Genomic DNA, 5585 nt, shown 5'->3' on the forward strand with positions numbered 1-5585 from the left:
AGCAGTGTTTTATTGTGGGGGCTGAAAAAGAGGTAAGCAACCTAAATGCCCCCAAATGGGGGAATTACTAAATGAATTACATTCTCTGTATTTGATAGAGTATTATGCATCCATTAAAAATGATCAAAACTGTTAGTAAAGTGAAGAAATTATTATTATTACGTGAAAAAAGAATACCTGGATAATAATGACCACAACAACACAACAACAAAACTCACTATGTTTAAACTCTTAGAAACAGTGTATGTGAGAGCTCAGAAGAAAATCTACCAAAACGCTTACACAGGTGGTGTCATATATAAACATATATAAATACATATATATATGTATACACACAGACACACACACACACACATTTGAAATTTCCACCTTGCATTATTCAGCTGCTTAGTACAATTTGTAGACAAGGCTGATTGAAAATGTCTAGAGAGGAAGACTGGGCTAGCCTGGGGAAAAGACCTGAGGCAGATGCAGAAAGCTCATTAGCACCAGGATTTCTTTACAGTTAGTTGGATTTTTCTTTTAAATTCTGACTTTTCTTTTGAGAAAAGAGAGAGAGAAAGAGACGATTATTCCATGACTTGGGAGGGTGAGCAGAAATAGTTAACAAGTATAAAATGGAGAGCTAACACACCATCACTGAGAGAAGCCCACTGAGGAAAATTCCTATTTCTAAATAAGAAAAAGAAAATGCCTTCTGCTTTGATTTGAGGGTTCTGCATGAGAATAAATTTGTGCATAAGGGTGCAAGGTGGGGGCTGGGAGGCATTAGTAGTGCATCCTTTTAAATAAGAGTTGGGGGCATAGATGTTTCTCCCAAGTAAGCCAACAAGGGCACCATTGACAGAGTCCTGAAGACGCTTCCGATATTCCACATAATTAAGAGGGATTGTTGGCATCAAAAGGACCAGATATGTTCTGCAGATTAACTGCTTGCTTCATTGCTAATGACTGCCCGATTTCTTTAGACTAATTGGTGCAATCTACATTTCTGCAGCAAAGATGAAGTATCAACTTGATTTGGTGTCGATAAAAAATTGATGGATGCTTCTGACGGCTACTTCTCAACAATACACTGATTATTACTACTATAATTATCATAAATGACAAAACATGAGCAAGTGGTGATTACAAGTCTAATTCTATCTTGAGGTTTTAATGGCATAAACCACTCAGACTTTACACTCATGATTTACTGCATCATCAAAATCCCTGAAAGGATTACTCTTGGGTGAATGCCACTCATTATCTTACCAGTAATGCATTGGTTTGGCCGAACATGGAACAAATAATCAAGACTGGGTTCTTAGAAAAGCCCTTTTTAAATATAAAAATCTCTAGTTTGAGGAGGCGGCACGTATGTGCTGATTATCTCTTTCTTCATTTCTGGATGTTAGAGTTGTATTTTGCTCTGACGGGTACAGAGGCTGGGTATCTGAATGCCACAGGATAGTCCACCAAGCTGGAGGCCAAAGCCTGAGATACTGGTCCAACCAAGCACTACCAGACTGCCATCAGCCAGCAACAGGGATAAAGGTTAGAAACCTCATCTGTTCCCACCTGCTTAGATGGAGATCCTCCACCTGCAGAGTTGCCCTTCTTTGAGGGGCGCCAAGTCAAGGGGAAAAGGTCCAGTTATTTTCTGGGAAAGCTTTTAGAGAGCATAAAACAGCTTGAGCTACGATGAAACACACAAAACAGACAGACACTGAGGCTGCAGCAGAGGCAGCTCCAGGACTAGGGAGACCCCAGACTAGGAAATAAAATGCCTCCAAAATCCAGGTGGGCAACCAAAAAGTAAAGCAGCCCAAGTGGGGGTAAGTGGACAGGGGGTGCATCCTTTACAATGAGCAGCTCCCCATAGCTGCCAAAGGATTGTTGGCAGGTGGAAGAATGGGACAAGTGTTGTCTGATCTTGTTTTTTAAGAGAAGCCAGACATCTTCATTCTGTGAAATACCTAGGTTTTAAAACGCTAGTAAACAATTCCATTTTTAGTGATTATTAAAAGAGTGGCCTCTGGGGCCAGGCTACCTGGATTTGACTGTTAGCTCTGCACCTATTGATTGTCTGATCTGGGACAAGTTATTTAACCTCTCTGAGTCTCAGTTTGCTCATAACCCAAAAACCACCAAATCCACTGCCGTCGAGTCGATTCTGATTCATCGCGACCCTGTGGGACAGAGTAGAACTGCCCCATAGAGTTTCCAAGCAGCGCCTGGCAGGTTTGAACCCACCCACCAAATCTGTGGGAGAAAAGACCTGGCGTTCTGCTTCTGTGACGATTACAGCCTAGAAAACCCTATGAGGATGTTCTGCTCTGTCATATGAAGCCACGGTAAGTCGGAATCCACTCGATGGCACCTAAAAACAACAGATTTGGACTGCTGACTCTTAGTTTGTGACCCCTGCTGTAGACAGAAACGATATGTAATGGCAGGATAGCAAAATGGCTACGTGCAACAGCTCTGAGGCCAACTGTGGGGTCGAATCCGTCTCTCCTACTTGTTGGAGACTGTCTGACCTTGGGTAAGTCACTTTCCACTTCTAAAGCCTCAGTTTCCTTATCTGTCAGTAAAGATAACAAAGTATCTGCTCCAGGGAGTATTGTGAGGAGGAAATGGGACATTCTATGTAAAGCATGCAACACACTGTTTGGCACGTGGTACACACTCAGCAAGCACTAGTAGTCGTTATTCAGGGTACTAAGTTGCATTTTCCCAGTCTGTGGGTCTTAAATCTTTTTTAAAAAAGCTGGTCCAAGTTTTCTGCCCTAGCTCCATTCCCTCCTGGCATGGACATTTTTTGCCATGGGCTCAGCTTTATAACTGTATTATTAGTTATTAACCACAGGGAATTCACTTTTGAAAACCAATCCATGCTGCTTCTTAACGTGCTACTTCAGCTACTACAACTGTCACCAAGTGCCAGAAGTTGTTGAAAACAAACAACTCTTGTGTGCAAACCCTGCAGGTGACACATATTCTTCCTGCGAAGGTCGCTAGGATCACCTTGGAGGTGATGTCACGTAGACATTTAATACTTCACATAAATCGTAACTGATTTTATAATATGCAAATATCTGATAACATTCAGTTCACAGGTATCTTCAGCTGAAATGTCCAGGACTTGTCTCTCCATTAAAAAGTGACTGAATATCCATACCTGTTTTATTGCACCAACTCCAGAAAAGCTAGACTGGTACGAATGACGTGAGGGCACCATTCTCCGGTTGGGCTGAGAGGGCGATTACTTGGTACAGTTGACCAAAATTTGCGCACATGTGAGACTTCAGTAGGTGTCTCCATGTGCCTCACAGTGCAGCTCACACAGGGGGGTGAGGTGGAGGGGAGGAGGTCTCCAAGTTTCTTCTCGAAAACAGATGGAGAGAGCTTTCACCGATGCACTACAGCCTCCTGAGAACCAAAGCTCATATATCGCTGGCAAAGGAAAACGCATTTCCCTTAAAAATCCTTGTGAGAATGGATGCAGATTATACTACAAGTATCAACAGGGACACCCTGCTGCAAGTGGACATGCTTCAAGTCACCAGAGGTCCTCTATCACTTACTTTTCAATGTGACTTTCAAATACCCTTCTTAGCGCATGGAGAATCTTATATGTTACAGCTATTTGGGAAAATAAATTACGGATATGATCTGGTATTCTGAGAACCACCAGACTGTCCGGTATAGGCTCCTGCTTCCTAATATCCAGTTTTGCCCTGTGACTCACCAGGCAAATCTCTGGGCCTCTGCAGGTCTCACATCATAAAAGTACAAAAGAACTGGCCTTGCAACTGAAAGTTATCAGAAATTTTCCAAAAGAACTCTCTCCTATGGACAAGACTCTGCATAGCACAGCTTCTTGTTTTATATTCCTAGTCATGCATATTACAAGTGGATGTAAATTAACTTTATTTTCATTGAGATTAACTGTGTATCATTTAGATATTAAAAAGAGTAATACTCATAATGGCACCCTCAATTACTTCAGCGGTGTCACCTTATGAATGCAGAGATCATCTGAAACACAAGAGTCAGAGGTGGGTGAGATTAAAGTGTGATGATCCCTCTGGAAATATTCTAATGTAATCCTCCCCACCCCTTCCTCTCCCCTCAACTCACAATTGTAAAATACCCAAATCCAATAAGAGACATCTTTTACTGTCGGGGATGTACATACCAGAGGAAGTTCTGGGGATAAAGGAAATCTGGGAATCAGAGAAAGATGTTGGTATGCAAGATTGAAGATAGACCAGCTGGCCCCCTGCTTCAGCTGGTTTCCAGAGGCCAGGAAGAAATTAGTCTCACAGTTCAGTTGAAAGAACACCTGGCCATTCACCCAGGGGCACAAATTCACTGTAGAACAGGGTTATCTTTGTTTCCATACCAAACACACCTAGGAATTAAGCTATTTAAAATCCTGTGACTCGCACTGTCCAAAATCCCCTGCCTTCATAAAAATCAGGAGGTGGGGGAGAGTCGTGAAGGATTGGTTGCAAAAAATATAGGTGACAACAGGACCAGTTTTAAATGCTACGATGGTCGGCCCCTGACTATTAACAACTGGGTCAGAGCATGTCATACTCATTTCCCACGTATATTCTACTGAAGATTGACAAGTGTGAATAGCTAGGAAGGAAGGAATTACGCATTGTATTAAAGCTAAAGAGTTAGCATTATACCCACAACCAAAAAGTCCTATTAGAGCTACTGAAAAACCCACCTTAGTAAAATGGCTACATTGGCTCAATGGCCCCTATCTTTGTCTGCACAAAGCTCATAGTGACAATCAAAAATGGACTTGCGTTCCTCGTTGCCATGCAAGTTTAAGAGTGTGGGAAATGTCATTTTCCAGATGAACCTTCAACTCTGACAGTAATTCCTCTCTATCCAAAGAAGAATCAAGTTGAGTCTTGCCAGGAGGCACTGAGGAGTGTGGTGGGGTGGGGTGAGTCATATAGGAAGCTGCATGATCGTGGAGATTACTGCGCTGGATTCAAAGCAGAAAGGCCAGATGTGAGTCTTTGAGGCAGGTGGGACAGGGTGGTGGTAGAGAAGCCAGCAACTTGTAAAGGCAGAATGTGCTGGCAAATATCACTGGCACAAGGCTTGGTGGGAGGCCTGGGCAGACCCAGTCTGGAATGCTACCTGGTAGCTGGGCTCTTGCGAGACACCATTTTGGAACCAGTATTAGGCACTGATCTTTGGGAAAATCCCAACATGCTGATTCTGTTGCTCATTTGTTCTTCCTGCCAGTAAACTCTCATTCCCTTTTTTGGACCTAACTGTTTATGAACATTTCTCCATTTTTCTTTTTTGTGCCTACCTCTTAGGCTTGCCAACCCTTGCAATATGTTTTTTAATGACTTTCCTGAGGTATTGGGGCCCTGGTGGTACAGTGGTTAAGATCTCAGGCTGCTAACTAAAAGGTTGGCAGTTTGAATCCACCCGGTTACTCCTTGGAAACCCTATGAGGGCAGTTTTGCTCAGTCCTATAAGGTCACTATGAGTCAGAATTAATTTGACGGCAACAGGTTTGGTTTGGTTGGTTTTACTGAGGTACAGTTTTCACATTTTAAGAG

At 42.6% G+C, this 5585-nt stretch overlaps 1 protein-coding gene across 3 annotated transcripts in view; it reads right to left on the bottom strand.

Annotated features, from left to right (window-relative positions):
• The window catches only part of FTO (FTO alpha-ketoglutarate dependent dioxygenase), a 412272-nt gene that overhangs the window by 91169 nt on the left and 315518 nt on the right, over nucleotides 1-5585 (bottom strand). The gene's annotated exons all lie outside the window — the stretch shown is intronic.

Source organism: Loxodonta africana, chromosome 21, assembly GCF_030014295.1.
Source record: "Loxodonta africana isolate mLoxAfr1 chromosome 21, mLoxAfr1.hap2, whole genome shotgun sequence".
NCBI classification, from domain to species: Eukaryota; Metazoa; Chordata; class Mammalia; order Proboscidea; family Elephantidae; genus Loxodonta; species Loxodonta africana.